Source organism: Papio anubis, chromosome 1 (genome assembly GCF_008728515.1).
Source record: "Papio anubis isolate 15944 chromosome 1, Panubis1.0, whole genome shotgun sequence".
Classification (NCBI taxonomy): Eukaryota; Metazoa; Chordata; class Mammalia; order Primates; family Cercopithecidae; genus Papio; species Papio anubis.
This window is the reverse complement of record NC_044976.1, coordinates 78,889,672-78,898,803: the sequence shown is the minus strand read 5'-3', so window position 1 is coordinate 78,898,803 and position 9,132 is coordinate 78,889,672. Positions and strand designations below refer to the sequence as shown.

Here is a 9,132-nt window from a genome sequence, read left to right as displayed (position 1 = left end):
AGCTCACACCTGTAGTGCTCGCTACTTGGAAGGCTGAGGCAGGAGAATTGCTTGAATTTGGGAGATGGAGGTTGCAGTTAGCTGAGATGGCGCCACTGCACTCCAGCCTGGGTGACAGCACGAGACTCCATCTCAAAAAAGAAGGGAACAAAGGCATTACAACTATTATAAGATGATCAAATTGTAGCTTGAAATAATTCTAAAAATGAATGGCAATTCTTATTTATGAATTTAATAATAATGGGTGTTCTTGATACTACTATATCAATAAGCCCATTGTTAATTCACAATATTAATAACTGATAATTCACTTTCATACCTAACTTTCAAGCTTTCATTAAGCAGGAAATCCTAAAATCTCCTCTGGTAGAGGTGCCAAAATATTCTAAAGACAGAGGAGATAGGGAGAAGACATGAATGATTCACAGTAGAGATTTTTGATGTTTGAAAATTAAGGAGCCAAGTGAATATAGCAACAAAGTATATTTCTTGGTTTACTCAAGAAATAACAGGCTTGCTTTTAAGAAATCAAAACAATGTTCTCAATTGTAGTCCATTCCAACATCATATATCAAGTGGTGGTACTGTGGGATCAAGAATAAGGCTCTTCTCCATAGAATCTGCCCCTTCTTCTGCATCTGTGAATCTATAATCTGCACAACTGCACGTGGCTGCCCTGATCCACTATCCACCCTTTCGCTTAAACTAGAAACATGAGCTTCATCCTTGATTTCCTGTCATATTTCCCTTATCTACTTCTCTCCCTCCTGACTGCCACTCCCTAGTTCCCAAGCTGCTTCTGGGAGTGTTTTTCTCTTAGCAAAGAGCTCAATAAACATGTGTAAGCATAAATGATTTGATTAGATATGAGCTATGGTTAACCTCTTTCCTCAAGGAGTGCTCTGCCAAGTATGAGAAGATGGACACAGAAGTTCCTTGCTCTTTAGGCTGATCAGGTGTCACCTCCTCCAGGAAGCCTTTGGATCCTCTCCCACCAATCAGATTGGGGTATGTGGCCCTCCTCTGATTTTCCAAAGAACCTCCTCCCCCAAAAATGAAAAGATCAAATATCAAATCTTTTGATACTTGATATCAAATATTTTGATACTTTCATCAAATATCAAAATATCAAATATCAAAAACCGCAGCATATTACCATTTCTTTATGGGGTCAATGTAGGTCTCATTTGCTCCCTAGGAAAACTTTTTCACCTTCAAGATGGCTGCCAGGTAGGACATTTTATAGAGAGCTGGTGTCAGCTTCTCTATAGAGCTTGATTTTTGAACCAGGGCAAACTAGCACCCTCTAGGCTCACAAATACCCCTTAGGCATATCTGGCTGAGAGGCAGCTGCTGCTGACAACGTGTGCTGAGGTCTGGTCCCACAGCTCCTGGGATGAAACAAGCAGGTGGGATCGATGTGAAAGAGCAACCATCACGTGGAAGCACAGGCCGAGGTTGTCTTTTTTATATTTTATATGAAACATTTCTGTGAACTAAGAAAAGAAAAACATAGATTGAGTAGGATTTTACAGCAGGGAGTATTGATGATGTTCCAGCTGATTTTCCCTTTCATCTTTTATTTTAAATTTGACAGTGTCTGCTTATGTATGTGTAAAATGACTCTCCCTGAACAAACTTGAGTAGATGCCCTGAAAAGTTAAAGGAAATATGGATGAAATAATTTCCCAGCTTTTATTACTATGTTTAAGTAGTTTTCTACAGGGAAATGAATCTATCATTAAAATACATCTTCCTCTATCTTGTTTCCTTTTCTGAGTAAAATGTGTAATTTATAGAAAGTTTTTAGTGACTGTATTTTAAGTGATCTATTTTTCAAAAAGATTATGGCTCCGGTAAAGGGAAGGGTCTTACTCCCCTTCTCAAATGTATCCTGTGTTCTCATGGGGTGTTTTTGCAAGATCGGAGATAAAATTTCATTCCTTTTCATGACAGATTGAAGAACTCTCTCTCCTCAGCAATGTGTTCTATCACATGTGAGAAAGTCTTTAGAGATTGGAAACTATTTTTCAGTTTATTCCCAACTTGATAAACATGTTTCTTTGATGAAACATTATTCTGAGGAAAAATAAATAGAATATCTGAAGGAAAATTAAGGAAGGCTGATTATGCATTACAAATGATCTAGGTAAACTATACAACTTTGATTTTTCCCAAAATGAAAAAAAAAAAAAAAAGCGTAACGATTACCTTTTTCTTTCCTAACTTCCCCAAGATCTCCACTTTTCCTTCAAATGCCTTACCTTTCTGAACAGATGTGCATGTGGACACATGCATGCATGTGCAGACGCACGCACACACACACACACACACACACACACACACAGGTTCCTTCAGACACAGGTCCCTTCAGACAACTGTTCAATTCCCTTACCTGTTTTGACAAGAAATGCTTAGTGCAGTCACATGCCAGAGGCTATGGTTATACAAAAGTCACAGACCAGTAAAGATCACTTACATTTCTTATGAGCATTTTCATCTTCCTTTTGAGGCAGGGCCTCTAGCAAAGGAAAAAGATAAATGTTAGGGATCTTGACTATCAAATTCTTCGAGAAACTCCCATTCCCTCCAAATAATTTGACAGCCATTAAACTTTTGTTATCTTGCCTTAGGAAAAATGACCTTTTCCCTTCTGCTCCTCATCATAAGGTGTTTTCTCTTTCAGAATGAAGTGAAAGCTTTGACCCTTTTCCTGGATAACACATTTAAGAAAAACTAGTGATTTTTAAAAAACATTGTCCTTTAAAAGGAAACAAGAGAAATGGTCAATATGATACATTAATTTAACATATTTGACATATGTTCTGTGAGCTCAAATGTGTTTCTTGGAGGTCGTAAACATAGGCTTTGTGCAATTAAATTGACTTTACATTGGGCAATTTTGGGTATTTTTTCTAGTGTATGTGTATATTACTAGTGTTTAAATGGTTATTTTCTTCCATAAGTGACCATCTTCATGATTAGAGATGATTGACTAGAAGTAATATTATCACTATTAAATCCAAGCTATCAAAATGATACTGAAGATAAAGGAAACCTTTATTTTCATTTTTCTTTGGGAAATTTAGAAATATTGTAAAAATATTAAATTTTTGTATCTCAATATTCTGCTTAGACAATGTACTAAATGAAACACATTAACAAAAAATTTTGTGCTTAAAAAGGATCTGCTCAGGGACCTTACTCATCCTCAGGGAATATCCTACAGTTGATTCCAGGAATCATCTAATATAGTCTCATTATCATAAAAAGTCAATAGCACATAATAAGGGCAAAACTGTGATTAGAAATAGAATCCAGATCCTGATGCCTATTTAAATATTTAGGGTCAGATCACATTAAATATGTACTTAGTTTGTGTGAATATTTGTGGTTTCATCTTTAAATTGTACATGAGAGAGAAATAGCTGGTTTTCAAAGTTTGGTGGGCAATGAAAGTTTTAGGGTAATGTACATACTATAATAAAAGCAATTGAAAGATTTGGCTACACGACTCTTCACCCTTATTGTCTTTTCATTGACTGAAGGAAGAGAGCTTTACCCAAACTAGGTGGAGGGTAAAAATCACTATCTAATTACAATGTCAAAGGGAAACATTATTAAAGATGATATTCTTTTCAAAGACAATTAGGACATATTGAGTGAGATTAAAATGTTAATCACCATTAATAAATTAAACACAATGTTTTAAAAGATTCAGGCTTGATTTTTCACTTGTGAGATAAATATGCATGTGTATAATAGTAAATATATAAGAAACCCATTATGAGCTAGGACTCTGACCTGTGGACCTGCAAGTGAAATTTATCTTACCAAATATAATGGATAAAAAATTGAAAGAGGTTAAGATCCCTATCTATGGTCCCTTAATTTTAAGCTTACAAGCAGTAGGATAAAAATTAGTATTTTGTTCTCCTGATGGCCTACATTTATTCATTCAGTGTTAATTGAAGAGCTACAGTAAATTTAGGTTGCCCGTTAGTTTAAAAATCCAATATATAGAATTTAAATAAAATAAAAGAACAAAATAATGATCAGCTAAGCTATGCTGTTTGCACACATAGAGATACTTTTTGAGACTTCAATCATTACTTGTGATATTTGCTTAATTTTATGAGGATTATACTTCGGCAATTCATTCTGCTTCAATTATAGTCCTTTAAAAAAAAAAACAGCAGAACATGTATTATTGTACGAGTTACTTATTTGTATTAATTATCTTAGCTTGTCAATGTGAACTTACCTAATCAAATGCACCACATTGCATCAGAAAGATGGAAAAATCTGTGCTGGTAAAAGCTTCGTTTTCTTAAAGATACCTATTTCATATTATATCGTAGGAGTTTTAGCACAAAATGTTTACATGTAATTCTCTGGAAAAGTTCTTCAAGAATAGAAGAACTATTTAGTCATGATTTAATATACCATAAAATACTATCTTTCCTCAGAGAAGAATGTTTTTAAGCAGTGTAACAGTTTACTTCCAAAACCTAAAACCATTGACCCTTTAGTTAAAGGATAATAGATAGTTTTATGATTAGCATGTTCATGGAAGTAATGAAATACATACTCACTTAGCCAAGAAATATGGCTCAGAAAATAAATTAGCAAGCTGTTTCAAACTTCTTGTCACTTAATTCGTCTTCAGACTTCTCCTATAGTGGTGCCTGAAGAATCACGAGAAAAGAAGGCGATTTATCAGAGCCTTATTCCAAGGTGTTTTTTGCAGTGCTGGGATCTTGATTTAAAATTGATTTTTAAAATTATACTTGTATTTAAAATTGATTTTTAAAATTATAATTGTATTTAAAATTGATTTGTATAATTATAACTGTAATTGCCCTTACTTTGCAATACTTGCATTGACTGCTTCCTTTTGAATCAAGATAGACAAAAATAGACAATTCTGTTTAAGAGTACAAAGGGTCATGCTCAATTTCAAACCACAAGCTGTCAAAACCCTAGTACTCTCCTGGCCCAGTCATTTTATACTTGATAAGTAAACCCACTTGAGAAATGTTTATATGCCCTGATGCTTTTGGACACATTCACTGACAGAACACATTCTTTGAAGAAATATATCAAAAGTGTTTATCTCCCTGAGCGTTACCCTAAACCCTGTCAGTGCTAATGATATCAGGACATGGATTAAATAAATCCTTTTGAGAGTGACTGTGAGTATTTCTGCATTCGAATCACAAATATAGAAATTTTGGCTGCAAAAGTGGGCAACAGATATTTCAACATGCACAGCACTTTGCTTGTATAAAAAGCTTTAATAGAGAACTGCCCCAGAGAAGCAGTGCTGTCACTCTTGGATTTCACATACAACGACTGCCTTCCACAAGCAGGAGAAAGGTATATTAATGCACAAATTGCATATGTGAGGATCATTGTATCACCATGTAGCAAAAATATAATAATAACATGGTTATTTATTTATTTATTTATTTAGAGACAGAGCCTCACTCTGTCGCCCAGGCTGCAGTGCAGTGGCAAGATCTTGGCTCACTGCAACCTCCGCCTCCCAGGTTCAAGCAATTCTCTTGCCTTAGCCTCCTCAGTAGCTGGGATTACAGGCATATGCCGCCACATCTGGCTAATTTTTGTATTTTTAGTAGAGATGGGGTGTCACCATATTGGTCAGGCTGGTCTCGAACTCCTAACCTTGTGATCCACCTGCCTCAGCCTCTTAAAGTACTGGGATTACAGGCCATGAGCCACTGCGCCTGGCCCAAAATGGTTATTTTTAAAGTGATGACTAGGAAATGCTGGTTCTTTTAGTGACAATAATGAGTGTAAATTGTGTGTCCTTCCTGCCTTCCATTTTCTCACACCATCAATGAATATAGACTATTATTTACTCTGCCCTATTAAAGTAATCAAGCCATTAATTTCTGTACAAATGATACTGTGAATTTGGAGACTAAATCTATTATCTTTATTATCAGCATAACAATGTCCTCTACCTTTCTTTCAATAAAAATTGATTTTTCAAGGAATTGATATTTTTCAGCATGTTTTTCTTTATATCCACAATCATTTATTTTATAGCAGTCACAAATAAGTATTTTACAACAAAAGATAACATTTGAAACACAATTTACCTGCTCTTTGTGTAAAATGCTTTTATTTCTAAATGACAGTGATTTTTATAGTAAGAAAACTTAGTTTTCACTTAGTTTACTTAATTCATTATGAAAATGATTATTGTATATTTATTGATGGCAAAATAACTTCAAAATTTATTATATTTATATGTATACAAAATTTTAGATGTAATTAAAACTGGATTAGTTCTAAACAAATAAACTTGCTTTTATATCTTTCTTTTTTTAATTTTTGAGATGGTGTCTCACTCTGTTGCCCAAGCTGGAGTGCAGTGGCGTGATTTCAGCTCACTGCAACCTCTGCCTACTGGGTTCAAGAGATCCTCCTGCCTCAGCCTCCAGAGTAGCTGGGATTACAGGTGTGTACCACCATGTCCAGATAATTTTTTATATTTTTAGTAAAGATGGGGTTTCACCATGCTGGCCAAGCTGAAACTCCTGACCTCAAGTGATCCACCTCCCTTGGCCTCCCAAAGTGCTGGGATTACAGGTGTGAGTCAGAGAACCTGGCTGACTTGCCTTTATTTCTAATGACTTTTAATATAAAGGTACTCTTTAACCTTTATTTCACATGGTTTTCAATGAAATATGACACATAAAACATATTCTTACAGCTGTTATTTATACTCTAGAATTAGTGGCTTAATGTTTTAGAAGCCCTTTTCAAAAATCCATAGAAAATATGTATTTCACCTAACCATTTTCCAGGCCATCACACATTTATTCATGCATTACCAAAATGAAGAGTCTGTTTTTCTGACTATGATGTCAGGTATTCTAATGTTTATTTATTATTAGCATTGCAGATAACAATATTTCTAAAATTATTTTTGTATTGCCTATCTGCATTTTATGAACACATCTATTTCTTAAAGATCAAGAGAAATATAGCATTCTATTATTTGGAGAGCTACTGTCACAATTGAGTGATATTTGTGAAACTTGAAATTATTCAGAGGTTGACATAAATTTGTTAGCAGTTTGTGAAGCTTTAATGAGAAAACAATTGAATAAAGAAATTATTCAAATAATGGAAATAATGGATTCTTCTCTTTAAACTTCTCTTTTGTAACTGATTTTCTTAAACTTCGTATTAACAAAACTCTTCCCTTTAAACAATTTCACAGTTGCCACTAAGTAAGATAACCAGATAATTTTTGGAATCAGTTGACTTCATTATGCCTCATATTATGAATTATATTTATGAATGAAATAATCCTGCAGAAAAGTTGAAGAGTGGTTTTCTATATGGCTAAAGTCAAGTAAAAATGCCAATAAAATGTTTGAAAAATATACTTTGGATATATGAGTAAAGCAGGTACTTGACATCCAATTGCAAATGACATCCAATTGCAATTTTTTTTTTTTTTTTTTGAGTTTAACTTATTTATTTAAGCCATCTCCTGCCACAAGCAAAGGGATGGAAGATCAGGATACCAGTCATCATCTGATACAAGTAAAGAAGGTGAGCTTAAGGTCTCCTATAATTTTTCTGGTCCATGTGCAAAGCAATGGTCCAAACCAGGGCTGTGGTCCCTGGTGCCTAGGTAGTGGTCTGGATTCTTTCTTCATCTTTGTAACCAGTTGGAAGTGGATTCACGTGAGGGTTGTGGAATACAGTAGGGTTACCATCTCCCCAGGGAAATGGCTTGGTCCTGATGCGAAGATGGGGTAGGGTATGAACTCGGGTCTCTGGTGCTCTCCGTGGCGTGACTTCAGGAACACATTCAGCATGCTGCATGCTACTTCCGGGAGCACGAGGAAGTAGGTGAGGGCCTTCCACATGCTAGCTGAGCCCTCCTCGCCATGGGAGCCCCTCGACATAGGCCACCCCAGCTGTGGGCGGGACCAACCCAGCAACCAAGAAACCCTGGACACAGCAGCTGCCTCCATTTTCGACCTGGACTCTGCAACTGTTAAAGTATTATTTTAAATCTCTATCCAATAGTTTCTATCAGTATGTATTTATAAAACGGATAAGAAAAAAACCCACTAGAAAGAGCTGCATAACAGCCCATTAAACCAGAGTTGCTCCATTGCTGTAACTGATGCTTTGAAACTGATGTGGCACAAACTGTAGTGAACTACAGTGAAAAAAGGAAGTTCAAAAACAAAAACTGTATTATTTATTTATTTATTTATTTATTTATTTATTTATTTATTTATGGTATTCATGCTTTTCAGAACTAAGTTCTGAAGAGAAAAAAAAAAGTTTTAACAACAACAACAAAAAATTTATTACCAACTTTAGTCCATACCATGTTAGTTTTAAATAGATGGTAGAGTTGATAAACTGCAATTTGTAAGGATGATGTGGAGCTACTTACTACAGGCTGTGTTTTTTTTATCCTATAGATGATCTGAATACTACTTGAGTTTAAATATCTTATTTTAAATATAATGAAGGAATACTCTGTATTATTAAATTGAAAATAAATAAAACCAATTCTGGAAGAAAAAAAAACAATAACAAGTAAAATGTTTACATTTCTCTTATTAGGAATTAATGTGTATGTGTTCACTTATCTTTTTTTGGTTGGGTTTTTTTTTCTTTCTTTTTTTTTGAGACAGAGTCTCACTATGTCGCCCAGGCTGGAGTGCAGTGGCGGCGGTCTCGACTCACTGCAAGCTCCGCCTCCCGGGTTCACGCCATACTCCTGCCTCAGCCTCCCGAGTGCCCGCCACCACGCCCGGTTAATTTTTTGTATTATTTTAGTAGAGACTCACTTATCTTTACAGATACCTGTGATATTCATTCTCCTCTATAGTCCACTATACTTAGTTCTCACGTACAATTGTTTATTTCTACTTACAGTATATATGAATGTGTATTATGTATTATTTGTTATATATAAGTGGCTGCTATATGAAGATATAAAATAAATGTATATCATATGTATGTGTGTATCTTTATATAACTCTGATTTGGTTCTAACTGAAATTACTATGCATTACTATAAATTTTAAAATATTCTATTTATCTTATACTCAGTGTATTTGA

At 34.9% G+C, this 9,132-nt stretch overlaps 1 pseudogene; it reads right to left on the bottom strand.

The window, feature by feature from the left end:
- Positions 1-7,674: 7,674 nt before the first annotated feature.
- On the bottom strand, positions 7,675-8,024 carry LOC116274470 (annotated as a pseudogene).
- Between the last annotated feature and the right edge of the window lie 1,108 nt (positions 8,025-9,132).